At 47.1% G+C, this 21,234-nt stretch overlaps 1 long non-coding RNA gene across 1 annotated transcript; it reads right to left on the bottom strand.

Moving 5' to 3' along the window:
* Positions 1–1,028: 1,028 nt before the first annotated feature.
* LOC133270622 (uncharacterized) lies at positions 1,029–14,454 on the bottom strand. The gene is made up of 3 exons (XR_009743856.1): positions 12,689–14,454; positions 9,807–11,624; positions 1,029–5,193 (listed from the first exon to the last, which is right to left on the bottom strand). It is a non-coding gene; the product is annotated as an uncharacterized LOC133270622 (long non-coding RNA).
* Positions 14,455–21,234: the final 6,780 nt, after the last annotated feature.

The following is a 21,234-nucleotide window of genomic DNA, read 5'->3' on the forward strand; positions in this document are numbered from 1 at the left end:
GTGGCAGGACTTTTTCAAGCAATGATGTTTATAGAAAGTGACTATTTTGAAGCTTTACACACTAGAATTTGAGGAAACTTAAAATTTACATTTACAAACATCATCAGTCACCCTATCTGATAAATCAGAACAGAGGAATCTGGCTTAACTACTACAGATGGGCAGCAAACAGCAGTCAGTTTCTCTAGAGATTTGCTAACATTGGTTAAAATGAGAAATTTATCATGCATCTGCTCACAGATACTCTGAAAGAAGCCAAACATACCAAAGCACTGATTTGTGAGGAATTATTTACATCAGTTCTCTTTCTTTACTAGAGCACAAAACTGGAAAGTTTCCTTTCTGCTGTATCACCCCGTTCAATGTAACATGGGGCCACGGGATGCTCCTTTCCTTCAGTGACAGCACTGAAGCGAAAGATAAAGAATAGCTTCCACACAGACACAAGTTACCAATGAAAGTGCCATATAAGCAAGAGCTCTGAGGGATGGGGAACAAAGCAAGCTGGTTTGTTTGTTTTTTGAGGTGCCACTCCACAATGAGCTGTTGGATAAAGTGAGAGTTTAGACTGGGGCTGGGGGACATCAGAAAGCTCTTTGCCTCCCCTTAACCCATCCTCTGCTTAGGATCCTCTGCTCTATGATAAGGAATGAATTAACATTGCAGCCTTTTCCTAACAGGGGTGTCAATTTAGTCTGTCATTCCCATTCAAACAACTATTCTCACGGAACCTGGAAGAATTTCATCTCTCTGAGCTCTTTCAGGCTTTGTGGCCAGGTGAGGCTGGGGAGGGATTCAGAGATGCTGGCCTGATGTAGGACCTCACAACATTTGTTTTTGAATTCTTGGGTTGTAAAAATCCCACCTTGGATAATTTGAACCATTTCTGCATGTACCAAGCAGTAAGGCTTTTAGGATGAGAGTGTTTGTAAGCTACAAGAAAGCACCAACCCCTTCCTTTCATCCCCAGCGGATGTAGAAATTAAGTTATAAGAACTGGATTCCTCTAAACTTATGGCCCAAGAGGGTCAACACTTGCTTCTCTGAGTGTTAACTCTGGGTTTCTGCCCCAAAGGGTGAGTGTCTCCAGCTGTCAGCAAACAGTAAGCAAGCCATCAATCAAGAAAGGACCAGGCCTTCCATGCAACACTTAGATTAAACCTTTGGTTTCAAAGCTGAATCCTCTGTGCCATTCGCTGGTCCTGGGCTCCCCTGGCAAACAAATGCAGAAATGCCGCTGGGGAAAGCATGTTTGTGTGAGATTTCCACCCCAATTTTGCAGACTCAGATGTTAGGCAGTTGAGATAAGGGGATGATTAGAGGTCTAAGCCTAAGGTTTGAAATACCCAGACTTCCTGGAACCACCGGTGCAAATCCCAGCAGGGCTGACTCAGCCTTCGACCTCCTGATGAAGATTAAGTGAGCTCTGTGCAGAGGTGTGACTTGGGAATCTCCACCAGCCAAGACCCCACTGGAGCAGAGATAACGATGGTGGTGCCTACCGCATGGAAAGGGATTCCCTATATGGTGGAGGCATCGTGCCCCAAGTCTGTCCACACCACAGCTCCTGCTGGTGCTCTCACTCCTGGGCTCCACCAGAAGTGATTTATGGACCCTAACATTTTCTAGAGCCTTGCTCCTGCATGTCTTAGTGTGCACGTCCAGAGTATTGAAGAGCTTCTGGCAAAACTATAGCCCCTCTTCTCTCCCTGCTGTGCTGCATATTGACACCTTCAGAAGAGCACTGTGTTGGTACATTTGGGACTCAGAGAAAAGTATTTTGCATACTTGCAGAAGCATATTACATGGCCTTTCTATCAATCAGTGCTGCAACCCAATCGCTTTTAGTTTAGAAAACAAACACAACTCCCAAATCCCTGCTATGCTCCTCCACACAACCACTTGCTTTGCCAAGCACAAGTACCCAAAAGGTATCAGAAAAAAAAACCAACCGATTTCAATAAACAAGCTGAACTAATTGGTTTAGCCTTTCTTTTCCTTTCTGCTGCTGGACAATTAGCCAACATGACACAAAATTCTAGACAGATTTCCTCTTCTGTGTTACTGATAATATTCTCCTTTAATAATTCACAGAGTACTTGCAATTTATTCTTTTGTGCTGTGTTCTGAAAATGAAGTCATCTGATCTGGGGCTCCTCAGAAAAAAGGTAAAGAAACCCACACAAGTGCTGGAACCATCAAACGCAGCATCAATGACTGATTTCACAACTATGTGTATGATTTGGAATGCATTTTAGGAAAGTATTGAAACAGCAGAGCTAATTAAATGTTTGCTTTCCAGTAGCATTCACCTCATTACAGCTCAGACGTTCACAGGGCAGCAGATCTGCACAGGACACACATACTTGAATATTCTCAAGTGAAACTCCACAAAATGACATTGGTACAGAAGCAGTCCCACATTTTGTCATTCCTCATCCTGTACTGAGGCCAACAAATTGACCAAACAAGGCAGCAGATACTCAGTTCTATTATTCAGTCCAACCTAAAAACAGCAGTAAGAAAACTGTAACTCATCCTCTCTTTAGCTTCCATTTGCACAGTGACCAACTGGATGTGACCCATCAGCACCTCCACCCCAAAAATGCTCTCCAGCAGAGGCAGGAGATGCTGTTCTCATTCGTGCCTCTTGGAGCTGAAAGCAGCATCCCCAAGCTGCCACCCACCAAATGCATATGAGTAAATTAAAAACAAACAAGGTAACTTCAAGAGAGGTGAAAATAAGGATCCTGTTTTCCTGGATGTTGTGTTCCCATGGTTAAATTGTCCTGTCTCTTAACAGGTACAACTCTTCTGTACACGCTGTGATGGCAACTTCACCAATGGCTATAGCCACAATGGCTGCTAGAAAACATTTCTCCCTTCTTTTCCTCTTGGATTTTTGGAAGACAGCAGTGCTACTTCTGAACACGTAGGAGCTTTTCTTTCAATTGAAATAATGGTTTGGTTGCCTCTCCTCCACCCAGCTTTTATTCTAAGGAAACAAAACAGGAATACAGTACCTTTGAGACCTCTACTCTCCTGCCACCTTTCACTGAACCTTGTGGAGACCTATTCCTTTTAAGCCGTGGCTAAAAGTGCTCCAGAAGTCACGCACACACACAAGAAAAACTTAGTGAGATCCTTGCCTTTCCAAACAAAAGTGCCCACCTTCTGCTGTGTAAACCCTGCAGCCAGCATTCTCACTCTGCTTTGGTCTGACTTAGAATGTAACTCCCTCGGGGCAGCGTCTTTGCCTTTCTATTTGTTTGTAAAGTGCCTTGGTGCCCAGCAGGGCTGAGTATGAAATAATCTGTAGAGCTGCCAGGCAAAGAGACTCCACGAAGACGCGCCTGAGTTTTGTAATGAAATTGTCCTGGTGCACAAACATTTCCTCGACAGGGTTTCACCAGCACGAATACTGCCTTTTTGTCGTTTCATGTTTGAATACACACGGAGCCTGGATCTGAGCTTGGGGAAGCGCTCACATCAGAAGTGGCTTTGTAAGTGAAACTCCCGCTCAGAGAACAGAAAGAGTGATTTTTCTTGACCCATTCCAAGTCGGCAATAAAATTCAAATGTGGCAAACCAGACCATCCAGGCTTTTATTTTTCCTTTCTTTCTTTCTTTTCTCCATCCCTCGCCCCTCCCTTTTGCTTTTCAAAGCAACAAACATTTTGTTGAATTGTTCTAAATAATGACAACATTTGAAACCACTTCAGTCCATTGAAGATCTCAGGGGAGAAATTTGGTGAATAAATGACTTGGGATAAATCAAATCATTCTGTTCTAATAATTGTGTCTCTCACTCTCCTTATCTCACTTGCTGTTATAACTTCTGTGTTGTGCTCCCGCACCTCCCTGGCATCACCCCTTGCTCTAAAGCCACCTTCTCTGCTCTTGTCTCTAGCTCTGCGATGGGTCCCATCCCACCTTCTCTTGTCAAGCTTGTCAGGCTTCTCCTTTCTTGGCTTCTCAGGCAGTTCTTTTCTCCATGCAGTTCCCAAGCTCCATCCACCAGCCCCACACACCCTGCTGCCAGGCGTCTCCTCTCACCACCCTGTCCATCAAGTCCACTGCATGTTGCACAGCCATCTCCAGCGAGGAGCTCTGCCTTCTCTTCTCCCTTGAAAACAACTTCTGGCACAGGTACAATCCCACCATCTCAACCAGACTCCAATACCTCTCTACACCTCCATGCAAAACTAAGCTAGCATTCTCCACTTCTCCCCCCTTTCCCCCTGAGCCTCCATCCCCTTCCCATGCTGTCATTCTCCACCATTTGAAGCCTGAGGAGTCAGGAGAGGTCAACTGTTGGCTTGACCTCCTAAGCCCATCTGCCTTCACGCAAACGAAGACACATGCACTAAACATGCATTATCTTTCCAGGACATTTGTTTCGGGAGCGAGTTGAGTTAAGCAAAGGTACGTCAATTGATAATAAACCTGCTCCACACTGTCATTTGTGGGTGACTTGAAGAAAAACAGACCATGTAATCAGGTCTAAGGGGTCCCTAATACCAGAGACACTGGTGCTGTCAGCTATAGAAAATAATTAGAACGTTATCCCTGTGGCAAGGAGAATGTAAATACATCTAAAATACGACATAATGACATTCTCCTCTGTAAGCCAGGGGATCTGCTTCAAATAAAAGGGCCATTAACACAACAATTAAAGCCGAGGGGGCCGGTGAAGCAGGGAGCCGGCCTGGTGCAGGGCGAGGCGAGCAAGCGCCCGGCGTAAATCTTTCGCCATCCCAGCCAGGAATGTGACTATTAGCCCTCTCATGACCCGAGGGCTTCCCAATGATGCATCTGCTCTCTGTCAGGGCCAGGATTTCATAACGTCCTCCAGTGCGAGCCCAGGCCTGACTCCACGGTGCGGCGCCAACGAGGGAGCCGGCGGGAGCTGGGTGGCTCCGTGCTGGACCTTGGCCCTGGTTCAGCAAAGCACTTAACCGCTCGCTCCAGGGATGCGCCGTCTCCTCCCAGGCCTGTTGGGGTGCTCGGAGGTGAGCGATGACTGGGCTTTGGCTGAATCGGGGCTCTTCAGGCTTTCCTGGTGCAGAGCTGGACCCGTTGGCATCTTTGGCACTTCCCTCTCCATCTCCCTTGGAGGGATGCACCCCCTGGAGCAGGCTGTCCTGAGATGCTCCAGGAACATCCTCATTGTGAAACTCCAGCTCAGGGAACCTGTGGGAAGCAAGGCACAGAGAGCACCGCAGAGATTTATACAGGATTCAAAGTAAATAATACCACTGATTTCACTGTCCAGGCAGCAAACTCTCCAAACGTGGTCCAGGCAACTTGGGGATAGCATTTTCTATAAGCTCTATAGCAAACATACAGGAATGATGGAGAAGTGCTTGGAGAGAACAGCAGTTCCCACCTTTCATCCAGTCTGAAGTAGGTGATAATAAAAGTCCCAAACACATCAGGAACTTTGATTCCAGGCAAAGCGCATCCAGCACATCCCTGCAGGTTCTTGGCAAAGGAAAAATATCACCGAGCTGGCAAAGTCTGCTTCCACAATAACATCAGGCTCAGATATAAGTTTTCTTAAAGCTGCCAGAAAACAGGAAATGATACTGACCTGCCTGGTTGAGTCGTGCAGGAAGAGAGCAGTACCAGATCTAGCTCTTTGGAGAGATCTGTCAAAAGGCAGGTTTCTTACATCAAGCCTCTTTTTCAGTTCTGCTGACTCTCTCAACCTGCATGAATAAGGAAGGCCTGAAAATAACAACCACAGAAGTCACATTCCTCTTACAAAATCCTATCATACACTGAGAAAACTATGAGAAGGCACACAGAGAAAATTTCTCCCTACAGAGCATGAATGCCTTTCACAAAAGGAGCAGTTGTTTAACAACTGAGGAGCTGAATAACTGAATAAGTACAAAAAAACCCCAGGACTTGACATCCAGAAACACTTGCAGCTCATGAAACAAGGCTGGGATCTGGGTGCCAAGAGGTTCAGAGAATCAGACCCAGTTTCAGGGGAAAGGGAAAATGTCTCATGCACAGTCTGGGCTGTGTCAGCACTTGGTTCATCCCCTGCTAATGGACGCAGGATCAACACCCTCCAGAGAATGGACACCTGGGCTAGGAGAGAGTGATGCAAGGTACAGCACACGTTGCAGTAAGCAAAAAATCTCTATAAGCAAAAAATCAGCTGCATATCCTACATAGAATAATCTTTGAAGATTCTCATTACAAGTAAACACAAGGATAATAGCTAATGGATAAGCTAATTAGTCATGCAAATCTGATGGATTTTCACTGCCTCCTTCTAGCCACTCACTTCTTTAGAAGGCATTTCATCTTCTGAGCAGCACACAGTTCAGCATCCAATTCATATTAGTTGGGCGAAAAGACAGTCCTTTAATCTTCTGACATTTTGGTCCTCAGTGTGAAAGAGGGAGGCTTTCCAACAGAGAAACAAAGAGAGTGATAACACAGAAGAAAATATTAGCAAAAATCTCCCATGGAACTAAATAAGGTGGTGCTCTCTGGCAGATCTCCTGCCTGGGCATTGTGCACAACAGGAACTTCTCACCTGGGAACACAAGGACAGCAACCAACGCGTTTGTCTCTTTAATTATGTGACCTGCCTTATATATAACTAAGCTAGTAAAAATGATCTGGAGTAAACAACAGCCAGCCTTTCTAACTAAGGTCACACTGGCCAAAAGGGCTGTGAATGTTCCAGCAAGCTAGGAACAAGTTTCTAGACAGCTGGAGACATTTTGAGCAAACATGGGCCAAATTAAACCGACATGGGAAGCCAAAGTGAAACCAGTAAAAGCTCGTCTACTCAGATGACTTTTGTTTGAGCTGGAAGCTAAGTTCAAACAAAATTCCTAGGGTGATACTGCTTTGACTGTGACAGCAGCCACCTGAGTCATGTGACGAGCACTTTGCTTTAGAAATCTCAGCGTGTCACTCCAGCAAATGCTTGCACATCAGATCCATGACAAGCAAAAAGAAGGGGTGGGGGGGGAAAAAAGGGAAAATAAAAGCTTTTGTCCAAATGCTGTGAACCAAGTCCCCTATGCCTCTTTCCTTCCAGACATTGCTGAAAAAGCAGCTCACTGGAACCACAAAGAACAACAACAACCGAGCACTGTTCTAATACGGGACATCCTGCCGGACCAGCCTGAGCCAAAGGAAAAAAGCAAGCCACAAAAGTCAGAGCTCCAATTGGCCACTCAAACCCGAAGCCTTACATTTTGGGGCATTTTTTTCATTTAAACTAATCTAATCAATTGGTCACCATAGGAGAGGGCTCAAGCTGGCTTAGTTAGGTCCATCTGTGACAAACCTTGGAACCAAAGCCATGTGTTCAAACACACACACAGTTGAAAATGCGAACAAAAGACCAACTATTGTGTCTTAAAATATCTGCAGTTGACTTTTTGCATCACCACTCATAAGCCTCATAGTACACAGAACAGTCCTAATGCTGTTCATGGAGCTTCCAATCAATTCCCTAGAAATACAGTTCATACTTTAGTAAGTCCCAGGGATGGATTTCCTCTCATGCTAACTTACAAACCGTGGGTGAAGGTTTATCAAGGGTCACTGCCTTGTGCTGATGACCCTGTCCTGGGAATGGCTTCAGATTAGAGGGCACAAGAAATAATATGAAACGATTATCAAGAAAAGGAAGGCTATAAAACAAGATAGGAACCCGGGAAGAGTGCATTTTTACCAGGAAGCAGTAAATGACTGGAAAACTGGATGTTAAAACCAAACACAACACAACCCTAATTAACCATTAAAAGAATTCGTTAGGAGCAGAAGCTGGAACAGAAGATTAGTGGCAAAGCTTACAAGTATGGTAATATCCAGTTACTATCTTTATCTACAAGGTGGTATCTACTTTGCTTCCTCTTCCTACCACCTATTGAATAAGATTCCATGGCTCTCCAAGCAGAGCATGGCAATGTGTGATGTACCCACTGCACCGGTCCCCTGCTGCCCACCAGCCTGGAAAGAACTGACTGGGAGGATGGAGCACAAATGAGCCCAGTCCCAGCACAGAGTCCAGCTTGGACCCAGGAGCTGGAAAATGCTCCTTGGCCCTGTTCAGCCTCTGGGATGTTTTCCAGAGATGAACCAGCTCCAGAGCCAAGGTCTGATAAAATGGAGCCTGGGTCTGGACCAGGCCTGTTTTCTGGATCCACAACCCCAAAACCCAACGGCCAAGACACCACAAATACAGCACTATGCTTGACAAGTTGGGTCACTGCAGGCACCATGTACCTGAGGCCCATGTTTGGGTCTATAGTATGTTCCAGTATGGTGAACTCTCCCTTTGATGACCTTAAACAGGACCTGTGTGTGCTCCCTTTTGCTAGCTCAGAGCTGTCTCCAGCTCTACTCTCGGCTACCACTGCCTTTTTTCATGTTTTGCAGCCTCACAGAGATAAACACAGAGAGAAAATGGCCAAGGGATGTTGAAGCTGCTGCAAGAACAAAACCAACCACTGACTTTCTTTTTATCTACTAAGGCAAAGGCTTAAATTCTCCTAAGAATAAACTGTTATTTATTGCAAAAGAAAGAAGAATTCCTAGCAACAACAACAAAAAAGATAAATGTCCTAAGAGAATATGATGGAACTGGGGTAAATTACTTTAAAATAAGAAATCCAGGGTGAAGGGGAAACTCCCCCAAAAGTGAACAAGTGCTTTTCACATTTTAAACAAGGGATGGGGTTTTTTTCCTCCCCTTTTTTCTTCCTTTCTTTCCAGCAGCTAGAAGTCCCATCTGGTTCCTGTTTCTATTCGTCTGATCTCCCAGAAACTTCTAAAAGCCATAAGCATCAGCCAAAAATTCCCCAGGCATGGACTCCTTTCCAAAATAGCCCACAAAACGGCATTTTTTAGGTGGGTTGGTTTGGAAGGAGCAGAGGGGGGGATGTTGATTTTTGTAACATTCCTAGGAATTTCTTGCATCTATTCTCCCCTCTAGAATTTCTCCTCTGTCTGAATCCCCCTTCCACTTCCCGCTGGCGCGCTGGCCAGCACAGGGATACCACTCCCATGCAGCAGGATTCGGCCTGCCTCATGGGAGCTCACAACAAGCTGCTAGAGGGCTTTTATCCCCAGGCAAGGCAAATGAACTTGCAGTTCCCTTGCAGATGAGCTCTCCTCTGTTGGGCTGGTGGCTGGTCCATCTGGAGGCTGCATAAAGGGGCATTCGACCCTGCTAAAGCATTGTCAAGACAGGAGTTTTGGAAATAGCGTCTTGGTATAGATAGGTAAGACAGACGAGACAAGGAGGCCTGGATCATCCCTACATGCTCCATGGCTTTAGGGACAGAGGGAAGGGCTTGAACATCCCTGCTCATGGCAGGAGGTTGGAACTGCATGGTCTTAAGGTTCTTTCCAACCCAAACTATTCTATGATTTCCAACAGTGGTGTGCGGCATCACCAGCTCTTATGGCTAAAGGGAATGATGGCTTTCCCTGTATAGGCACTGCTGGAAAAGGGTGAAGGCTGGTTGGGATGGGGACACTTGCCTGGTGTTCCTTTACAACAGTTTTGCTCCATAGACATTTGTATGATCAATATGAGTCCCTCTAAAAAGTAACCGCTGTGTCCAATTTCTGTACAGTTAGGATCTGATTCAAGCAAGCTTTAAGAAAGGTGGTTGCCTCTCACTGACTTTGGCAAGTACTTAAAAGCTTCTCTGGACTCTTCACACAGCCGAGACCAAACAAATGCCCAAACGCAGCCCCATTTAATTCATTACGGACACACCTCTTGGTTGCACCCATGTTCCATGTAAAGGTGCACAGACCTGTCGTGGAGACTCCATGCATCTTGGTCTTCTCTGCTTGTGAAGCCTCATAATCCTTCACTGGACAAAAAACCAAACGCAAAAGCACAATGTTTCAGACAGTGATTCAGAAACACAGGGACAGCAGGACAGCTCCAGCAATGGGAGATGGACTCTAAAGATCTACCCCCCGGCACAAGAAGCAGTGCAGGTCACTGCTGACTAAAGGCTGCTACTTTTAGACATTTGAATTAATGAGATTAATTTAATCTCACAAAAGAACCCAGCTGCCTGGCTGGACCCATCAGCATTTGTAGTAAAGCAACAGAATGATCTAAAAGGTCACAGCCTTATCTCCACACCCTGCACTCCCTTGTGCTATTTGCCCTGCTTAAGAAAGAGGCACAAGAGAGAGCTCCGAGCAGGCTCCGAGGCTCGGTGGCACAGCTCCATGACACAACGCGATGCCGTGCAGAGGTCAGCACGTCAGCTCCAGGAAGCAGCCCAGAAAGAGCACAGCCACGGCAGCGTGGGGACAGCATCCGAGCTGCCCTGCCTTCCTCAGCAGGGCACTTCAGCACCAGCTCAGGTGCGTGCGTACCTTGCACCAGCTCAGCAGATGTTCTCTGGTGTGGCTTGCTTTGCTGGCGCGCTCTGTATGGAGTCTAAAGGCTGAACAGACCACAGAGACCAAAACCAGTGCTTGGGTAAAGCCTGCCCAGCCAATTTCAAAGCACACTGGGCAGGGTCAATGGGCAGAGACTTTCTTTTCTGCTGTCAAATGCATCTACTCCATAAACCTTCAGGTCCTTTTAGTATCTAGTCCACTTTAAGAAGATACCAGTGGGGTTCTTTGTCCTCCTGGCACTGTGGCATGTCAGAGATCACTAGACATTCCTGACATCCCCTTGCAACACAAAGAGGTGAGTTTGACCCAGCAAGGTGCTTGTACCAAAGACCAAGTGGCATTTCGAGACAATGCACAGCCTGAGGTGCCACCAGGAACATCTCTCAAAGCCTCACCACAATTAAATACTCCATCAATAAAGAGTAAACACACTTCATTTTCTGTTGTAAAAGAATCTCTCCCTCCCCTCAATGTTTTATTTTAGAAAGTGTACTCAACCATGTTCCCAATCTGCACTTCATTTCCTGCTATTCAGTTTTCTGTGGTTCATAGACAAAAATACCTGGGGAAAAATAAAAGCACAATACCAGATCCCCTGGGGCTCTCAATTTACCACAGGAGACAAGTGTGGCGTGCGGTGCAACAGGAGCCTGCTGCCCAGGCTGGGAGCAGGAGGCACCACGGATGGGACAGAGCACATCAAGCTCAGAGGCAGTGGTGCCATGAGCTTCTCATGTCCTCTCCCAGCCAAGACAGTGGAGGGTAAACGTGTCTTCCTCATCTGCCATTGATCCCTGCACAAGAGTGAAGAATGCAAGGGGGTATTTCTGGGCAGGGTAATCCTCCAGCTCCAGAGAAAGAGCAACAAAGGGCTTTGGTCCTGGCTCCTGCCAGACCAGGACCTTTCATCATCATAGAGACAAAACAGAGAAATGCATTTCTGCTGCCATTTCCACCCATGAGGATCCCAGAGTGCTTGGTCTTCTGCAGCTGTGGTTAGTGTAACACATGAGAGCAGGCAGAACCTGGCAGCAGATCCCAACAGGACTGACAGACTGAGGCGTACAGGGTGTCCCCAGGGCTGCAGGCAGAAGGTGGCCATTCTCCTTGGAGCTGGGTATGAGGCTGAGGTTCGGGAGAAAGATGGAAAGGGGGTTTTATGTTCTTGGAGCACACTCTTCTTACCCTGCAGATGCTTCTGGTGCTGCTCCCTGCCAGAGGGAAAACACAGGACCAGAAAATAACCCTCCCAAAGAGAGCCAACAGCTCCACCTCTACCACCGCAGCAGGTCAGGGCAGCCAAGGATGAGCAGATGAGGCTGGAGTTGGAGCTGCAGCTGCCCCAGCAGGCAGGGTCCCACCATCACAGCAATGATGGAAACCGCACAGGGAGCTCACTGACACATTTACCATCTCCTTTCACCCCAAGTGAGGTGAAACAAGACACTCAAGAGGTGATCCAGCATTAGAACATCAAAGCCTTGTCTGTGCTCCAGCTTCCCATGCTATCCCCAGGGGAGACCTGCAGCTCCAGGGTTTGCTGGGGCTGATGTAGCAAAGGGGAAGGAGGGGATGGAGCCAGGCCATAGGACACGGAGATAGGAAACAAGAAAAAGGAAGGACTGGGGGAAAGAGGAGGCTTGGGGCTAACTACAAGTGTTAGGGAAGAGAGAAGAGTTTGTAAGCCCAGAGATGGGAAGGCTGAGAGGGAGAGCCAAGGATAAATTGTTTTGATGAGTGCTCCAACCCTGAAATAAATATAACCACCCAAGGGGGCTGTGTGACTCAGTCTGACATTTTGGCTATTTTTTTTCATGCCACCAGATGTAATCAATTTAGCTGGGGGGCGAGCACACACATTTTCATTGCATTCTGATGTCCGCAAAAAGGAGTACGTGTTTTGTTTGGGTTTTTGTTCCCTAATCACAGCATTCTGTGCAAAACCGAGCACGAGCAGAACTCCCACCTGCCCTTCACCACCAAAGAAACAGGAGGTTAGGGCACTGGGGCAGAGCAGTCTGTCCCAGGTCAGCCCCCTCATCTCCATTGCAGCAGGGAGCAAAGCTCCCAACTGAAGCTCAGCGTAGGGAATAGCTGAGCAGCTCTGCTCACACTCTCTTCAGTACACACGAGGGAACAAATATGGCCAATAACATACTAAGATATTGTCGTGCTGAAATTCTTTGTTTACCAAGAAACGACATGTTGAAAGCCCTTGGCATTTATGAAGCAGATGATTTCTATTCACTTATTTGAAGCATTTTACAGTACTTACCCAGACACTTGGAGCGATTATCTTGCCAGATCTCATGTGGAGGACTGGGTCAGATGGACGAGCTCCAGAAAAGCCTCCTGGCATCCCAGAGGAAGTGGTGAGGTACCCAGGTAGCTGGTGCTCACCCCTCCAGGACCAAGGGAGGGACCCATTGCTTTCAGTTGCAGTTTCAACTGGGCACACACAAACCTCCAACTCGTCCAAACCTGGGGGGAAGTGTTTCTGTGCACTGTTAACCAGCTCCTGCATTCCACCCAGAGGCTGATGCTGTTCTGTGGTAGGTGAATAATTCCTGTATTTACTGTCTGCAAAATATTTTGGACTCTGGAGAGTTCTTGCTCGGGGAGACTCTTCCTGAATTAATACCAGCTTTGCCTGAGCAGCAGCTATGAAATGACAAGAGTGCGCTCCAGAAATCTGGAATTTTTAATTCACCCTGGTGATGGGCTCTGCAGGAAAAAGTGCTGGTGGGAAATTGGAGAATCCCAGACTGGTTTGGGTTGGAAGGGACCTTAAAGCTCATCCAGCTCCAAATGGGCAGGGACACCTTCCACCAGAGCAGGTTGCAAATATTCATTCACCCTTTCTGCTGTACAGCCATCCACCTCTAGCCTACATACCTTTAGAGGAGCCATAGAATTTAGCTCAGCATGGGACCTAGGACCACCCATCCAAAAACTAAGTGAAACTCTTCACTGAACTGGCTATTAAGTCTCCATCCAATGACTAACATAACGTCCATTACGTCTAACACCTAAGCCATCATCAGCCCTGCATTTCATTTTAAAATCTGCAAGGACGTGGCATTCCTCAAGAGTCACTTCCACCATAGCTGGATCTTGGATGCCTTCTCCTTGCATGGCAATGGCATGGAAAAGAAGCCCCCGTTAAACCTTCCCTTGTAGGGCCCCCCTTTTGTCAGCTCTCTTTTAATTAGCCCCACTTGTTTCCTAGGAGGCCCTCTGCTGAAGGTTGAGAACAGAGAAGTTCTGTGAGGGAGCTCAGTTTGAAAGGTGATCTATAGCATCTCTTCATTTTCAATACTGAGCACATAGTTTTTCCTCTCTTGAACACATCCCCAGAATCTTAAACTCTACTTCAAAAATCAAATACACTGCATTTATTTAAAGTGCCACTGCTGCTCTTATCTGTCATGTTAATTATAAAGATTCCCCCCCCTCCTTTAAGTAGGAGTTGTTTGAAATATATATAAAAGATTCTATAGCATGACTTTCTTATCACCTATTCTAATGTTTCAAATCAAGTCATCCACTGTGATGTATTCTGGGCACTTGGCAAATCAGCCACATTGAATGCATTGTGCTTTCAGGGAACTATTTCATGTTCACTGCAGAGACCTCCCCAGTTCTGTACATGTATGTGCTGGCCTGAAAATACCAGATTGATACCTGCTTGTGGTGACCATGTATTAACTTTGCGATGCCATTAACTCTTGAACTGGAGCTTGCTAACTTTTGAAGATGTAATTAGTTAAGCTTAGTATTTAGTTATCCTATTTTCTAAGGAAAAGGTGGCTGTCTAAGGAAAACAATCTTTAAGTTTGAAAATACAGGGCAAAAACACGTATTAAAACACAAGACTCCCACAAATAACAAATCCAGCCCTGGAACTGCTGTTACAGAATCACCTTGAATGAAGTCCCCCATTCCCAGAAGTAAGTTTTAGTCCCTCAGACCTAAACAGATCTTTCGGTATTCCAGCTGTTCTTAAAAAAGGATCCAACACCAACAACCAAAAACATCTGACCAGAGATACCTTTAACTGAGTTAACACTGGGTTTTAAAGCCTGGCATCCTCGACCCAGATAGGAAGAAAGGCAAGCGGCAAATCCAACACTGCACTAAGATACCCGTTTTAAATTTCCACAACTTTCTAACTGATAAAATGCTTTTCCTTAAGCTGAATAATTTTTCTACCCTCCTTGCTAAGGAGATGGAATTGAAGTAATGCTGAAAAAAAATAGTTGCTATATTAGACATTGGAAGGGGAGATTTTTGCCTTTATGTTTTTGAATCATCCTTCAAAAGCAGAGCAGATCAAAAACTTCTGATCAAAATAATTTTTTCTTTTTTATTTCAGTAGAAAATGTAGTTTTCACAAAATCTGAATGTTCCATGGAAAAACTTGAATTTTGCCAGAGCTGCCCAGTTTTCCACTGGGAGAGAGCTAAATAAAAGATTTCCTTTTAAGTTCCAGTTGACTGAAATGTAAACTTTTAAGTCACTTTTCCAAATAAATAAACAAGTAAATAAATCAGAATCCATCCTCTAAAGATTTTCTGCAGCCTGACACCTCCTCAGACATGAAAGATGGATGTTCACTGTGGGGCAGAGATTAGCAAGGAGCTCCACAAAGAGGACTCCAACCAGCATGGCCAATACCTTCAGCAAAAACGTGTCACTGGGCTAAGATGAAGCATGGAAAATTTCAGCCCAACAGAAATGAGCTTGAGAAAGATACAAGCACAAGTGGAGGAGGACAGGCAGGAATAGCAGTTGGAGCTCAACCTCTGTTCCAGCAGCTCTTGCCAATGACTGCAAGTGCTAATAAGGAACAGTCCCCCTGTGCATGCCACGTGAAGCCAAGGCGAGATAGACATTAATTTCTGCTGTTAAACAGCCCAGAAAAGATACTGGCTGTGATTGCGTTAGTGGCAACATCCGTTGGGATGCAATACATTAAGGGCAATGTCCTACTCTGCTGAGCCTCCATTTACCGATTACTGCAGGTTAGGCTTGGGAGTCTAGCAAGCATCAGAGCTGGTGTCAGATACAACCATAGAATCATGGACTGGTTTGTGTTGGAAGTGACCTTAAAGCTCATCCAGTTCCAACCCCCTGTCATGGGCAGGGACACCTTCCACTAAAGCAGGTTGCTCCAAGTCCCAACCAATCTGGCCTTGAACACTGCCAGGGATGGAGCATCATCCCATGCACATCTCCAGCACAGACTCAGGCTCTTCTGCCTGTCTTCCTTGAGCATGGGGGCATTGCAGCACTGCCATCACATCCAGATGACCAGCACGGAGGGAGCCTGGCTCTAATGGCACTGATTGCCAGTCCTTTTCCACCTCTCCTCTTGCCAGGGCTGATTCTGGCCGACCACGACTTCTGTTGCAGAAGATGTTGGTCCTATGGAAATAAATAGGTTTCGTGCAGCCTTTCCTCTTCACACCCAGCCTCTCCTTGCCCTCCTTGAGGAGCTGACACAGCTGGGGCCTGAGCACAACCAGAGGCAATGGCAACCTGAATGCTCTCCCAGCCTGAGCGCCCCACACAGTTTCTCCCCACACTCATCTCTGCGCTCCCTCTTCAGAGCAGGACAGCTGTCCCCAGAAGGCAGCTCTCAGGACAAGTTCCAAACAATCCAATATAAATGGAGTTTGCAAACCTATTTCTTCATAGTTTCTTCCTGCCCTGAAGCACCTTTTCCCTCTGCTCACCCTGCTGGGGCTCAGCAAAATGGGGGGTGTTTGCTTTTTCTCTGGAAAACAAAGCAAAACAAGGAAAAAAAGAAATCAGTGTTGCCAACTCTTGCAGTTTTAGTCCCACAGTATCTGATGATTTTCTTCACCCCCTCCCCAGTTTCTTGCTCCAATGTATTATGCAAAAATCTCAGATTTCCTTTTAAAAAGAGAAGAAAAAGGAGCCAGCTGTTCATAGGCCTCCAGGTTGTAGACAAAAGCTGAGAGACACAAGCCCCATGTACCCTAAAGCGCCCTCCAAACCAAACAAGGAAGCATGGGGGAGTCAAGATTTATCAGTAGTTTTTCTTGAAGGAGACAATTAAAAAGCCTCTCATTACCTGAAGGACCCCACTGATTCTGGAGCCCTTGACTTTCTTATTTTAAATCTAGAACCTGACTCATCCAACCTGAAAGTCTGCAGCTGCTGTTGATGTATGGAAGACGTTCAGCAGGTCAAGTCAGAACGCCCAGAATTCAGGGACTCACGGGCAATCCAGAACCTCCAGGGTCTTCAAAATCAGGCTAAAACCACCATGAGAACAGGCTCCCTTGGACCAGACACTGATATTCTGCAGCAGTGTGAAGGAATCAAAGCCATCCTAAAGCACCGGCCAGGACCTGCCCTGACACTTCCATGTCATCTGCTCCTTGGTCCTCTGGTGTAGGCCAGTCAGGGGTGGGCTGGTGGCTTTCAGGGCCCTCTGTAATCCAGCAAACCTTGGCTGGTAGAACCAGCCCCACGAGAGATTCCAGCTGGATTAAGTTAGAGCAGCCAAGGGGCTGTTCTAACCTAAACCACCTGCTGGATCAGTCCTGGGCCAGCGCGAGGATCTGGGAGGTATAAATGTGGCCAAAGGCCATCTTTGCTGCTCTCTTCCTCATCTGTCCCAATAGGAGCTGGAGGTTCAAACCCTAGTTAGAGATGTCTCTAGATAAGGCTTCAGAGGGACACCTCTGAGCTCCTGGTTACTTTGAAAATCCAAGAACTGGGATGCCACCATTTAGCCCCATCTTCCTTCCTTACCTTCTCTCACTCATCACAGTGCCTGCAATCACACTATAGAAGCCAAAACATGAGGAAATGTGCAAGGACAGGTTATTTCCTGGAATGGCTGATGCTTTCTGCCCTTTTTGACTTCCCAGGGAGCCTCTCCTCTGTGCCCCAGTGTCTCCAACTCCTATAGGGAACCAAGACCTGACAAAGGAATTTTTCTCCTCTCATTTTAAAGCACAGAAAATGAGAGAGTAAATTAAAAACAAGCAAGCAAAACTTCACCCAAACATTTCTAGAGCTGCTTGATTCTGGTTTGAGCTTTGGCCATAAGATCCCAAGCAATTTAAACAGCCCCGATTCACCCATATACAGAGACACACATTATCAAGGTAATTCCTACCATTGCACATGATTATGTGGCTGAATTGTCCTCCCCCTGCCCTTCCTCCTTGCCTTTTGCCCTGCAGCTAGCAAAGATAATGAGTAACAGTGATATTAAACAGGGATTTGAGGGTTTCTTACCGTTTTTTTTCCCCCAGCAAGTGGATAACACACTACAGTAGATAGAAAAATCCATCCAACTTTATTTAACTGTAACATTTATTAAGAGCAGTGAAAAGGTCAGCACAGAGCTACCAGCGTACGGGCTAAACTCCTTTCCCAGCCTTGAATGCGACAAGAAAGCAGATCCTTTAAGATGCAACTATCTTAAGCTCCCCTCCGATGGTTAAACTCTTAGTAATTCTAGGTTTTGGAGACAAACGTCAAAGCAGAGGGCTCTTCCCTTCATTATTCAAGTAAAGGCCCCATCAATATTATCTGTAATAAGAATCTGCTGTTGACATGGCTCACCCCGCAGTTCCTGTTCCAGGCAGTAGTCCCTGTCAATAGGATTAAAGTGGAGGAATGCCTTTGACAAGTCCACCGCCTGCTGATTCATTGCTGCCATCAGGCTGCCGGCTGGGAAAGTCACCGGGCACCATCAGCCGGTCCTGCCACTGCCAGTGGGGCAAGTGGACCTTGAGCTTTGGTTGCTGGTGCTGGAGGGGCCCTCCCTGGAGCTGCAGGAGGAAACGAGCAGAGGGGAAGTGCGAGAGTGGTTTGCATCACTCATGTCCTACCATGCTGCTTTTGGATGAATAACAGGCACATCAGCTGATGGGAAGTTTTGGGGTGACTTGATGAGCGATGCTAAACCGCATGGCACAGGGAAGTCACCCACCGTGCATGGGATGGTGGGAAGTGTTCCTCGGCCTCTAACACCATCACCTCTGCATCAGCCTGGGAGACCACATCGCACCCTGAGATGAAACAGGAACTCGGTGCCCTTGCACTGGAGCCATCCTCAGTGCCAATCAGCTAAGCCAAGAGCAACGACACCCTAACTGTACAGCAATGGCAGCCGCCAGACCCCCAACACGACAGCACCGGGAGCTGACAGCGAAAAGCACAAGCAGATGACGCCAACATGACTTTGTCCTGGAGCTGGCCATGCTTGGATGAATGCAGTCATGAGGATGTAGGGATGTGCTCGAGGGACCAGGAGCTACAGCATGGTCAGAATGAAACAGTGCAGGTAAAAGCTCTGAGCACCAGGTCGCCTGTGAACAGTTGGGCACATCCAGTCCTCCACGACACTGGCTCACACTTTTCTTTTCCATTGCCTCTTTGCAGTGCTCAGTACAAAGGCTCTGTCATTAACCACCAGCTTGCAAAGGCCCTGGGGTCGCTTGACTCCAGTCTGTCCACTGAGAATGAAGGAGTCCAAGGAGGGACAGTGCAGCCCCACAGCACTGCCTTCAGCCCCTTTAGAGCCCGCTGGGTCTGATGCTGGCTAAAAACCAGTGCTGAACCACAGCTGTAAGGGAAAAAAGTCATGTGTCAGGGAAAACCCGAGTCTCCTAACCTCTGCCTCTCACCTCTTCAAGTGGAGCACACGGGACACATGTACACACACATACACATTAACACCCTCATCTTTTCCAGTGACTAAGCCCCTGTCTAATTCATTCTGTTCCTGTCCCCTCAGGTGCTGAGGCCGGGTCAGGAAGCAGGCAGCCTAGAGTAAATAGATTAGCTCTTTTTTAAAATAAAACCCCTATTATTATCCTTTGGACAAAAAATAACAACCCTCATTTTCAGGAATTGTTACTTTTAATTAGGCTGCAGGTTCCACTGGGCTCTGCAGACGGAGCCAAGAAAGCAGGAATGTCAAAATATACAGCATGCAGGATGGAAAGCGCTGGGCTGGTGAAAGGGAGCCCTGTCAGCCCGCCTGTCAGCTGCGCTGCAGGTTTTTCAAACCTAATTAAAATGATCCTTAATTCTCCTTTTTTTTTCCCCCCTTCTGCTTTTACAGAAACACATTTTTCATATTTTGTGATTTTTTTTTTTCCCTTTTAGTTGTTAATCAGCCTGATTTCCTGCACTGAGCCAGCCGGGAGGGAAGCGAAAGGGAGACCTGCGCAGGCATCCTAGGTGGAAAACAGGACTGGTGGCTATTGAGGCAGCAAAGCCTTCGGTGCAGCTCCCCACGCACCCGCTGCTCATTCACACGTGAGATGAGCCCTAACAGGAAGAACAAGGTACCAGATTCTGTGCCTGTTTCCTGCCACCTTCGGGGGACACAGGACCTTTCAGGCTCTGTAAATAAACAGGAGCGCATCAAAGGACCCCTGACTGCTGCACCGGTTTTCAGCAAGGCTACAACAACTCGCAGGCACTCGAATGTTTGGCTGACAGCTCCCACCAAAAGGGCTTTTACTGCAGCTCCGGTTCTTTGGAGCCAACAGAGGAAGCCAGTTTGCAAACCCTGAAATGGGAGCTGGGCAGGAGAGCTTGAGCCACCGATTAGTTTTGCTCACACCCATGCCTTGCTCTCCCAGGGCCCGGCCAGCCCCTCTCCCTCACCGGGGTCACTGTTTATACCTATAAAGTTATTTGGATGGGCTGGCCCTGGCAAAGCGGCATCTGCAGCAAAACAGGAGGTTGCTGGGATGGAGGTGGCAGCACAGGGCAGACCAGGTCATTAGAAATAATAAAACTTAAACAGGGGAAGTTTAGATTGGGTATAAGGAGGAAATTCTTTACTGTAAGGGTGGTGAGGCACTGGAATGGGTTGCCCAGGGAGGTTGTGAATGCTCCATCCCTGGCAGCGTTCAAGGCCAGGTTGGACAGAGCCTTGGGTGACATGGTTTAGTGTGAGGTGTCCCTGCCCATGGCAGGGGGTTGGAACTGAAAGATCTTAAGGTCCTTTCCAACCCTAACTATTCTATGATTCTATAAGTAGTTGCAACATGATAAAAATAACAGGCATAAACAGGAATAGAGAGATTTAAAGCAAGAAACTGGTGCATAAGAGGAGGTTGGGTCAGCGGCTACATAAACACACATTTCCCCTACAACCTCCCTTGCTCTAGTTTCTCCAAGAAATGTATTTGCTTACTTAACCATCCTTTTTTTTCCAGCCTAGTTTCCTAGAGAAACAGCTCCTTTGTGGTCCTGCTGTGGGTGTGCCTGTCTCTCTCCCCAATAAAACTTCTGAACTGACTGCCCAATTTCAACCCAGTTTGCCAGAAGGGCAAAGTCCTCAAAGAAATGAATGGCTTACAAGTCTTCCTGGGGCTGGGTAGACAAGAGAAAGCTGAGCCCATGCTGAGAGAAACACTGCAGTGTGCATCCACTTGATGCTAAACACCAGAGCATCCAACCTTGAGCTGCCTCAAATGTCTCTCCATGGGAAACCACACTTCACTGGATCACCCTGAGTGCACTGTGGAAACAGCAGCGCCGAGCTGCTCTGCGATGGGAAGCTGCAGTCCTGGTGCCTGGCAGCCCCTCTTTCTGGGAATGCCATCAGAGTCAAGCCAGGTAAAACGAGGTGCCTGCAGTCACAGGGTAGCCCCGGCACCGGCTCTCCAACCACCCAAGCTGCTCCTCATCCCTCCCTGCACCTAAGCCACCTCTTGGGCACTAAGGAGATGCAAGGCCAGGAGCAGGGATGGGGTCAACTTCTGCTCTGTGCAACACCCCAGCTGCAGGGGCATTCCGTGCAGGAGGAGCAGG

Source organism: Pezoporus flaviventris, unplaced genomic scaffold (assembly GCF_033815535.1).
Source record: "Pezoporus flaviventris isolate CSIRO_AGI_PZ_B2104156 unplaced genomic scaffold, CSIRO_AGI_Pfla_v1 ptg000021l, whole genome shotgun sequence".
Taxonomy (NCBI): domain Eukaryota; kingdom Metazoa; phylum Chordata; class Aves; order Psittaciformes; family Psittacidae; genus Pezoporus; species Pezoporus flaviventris.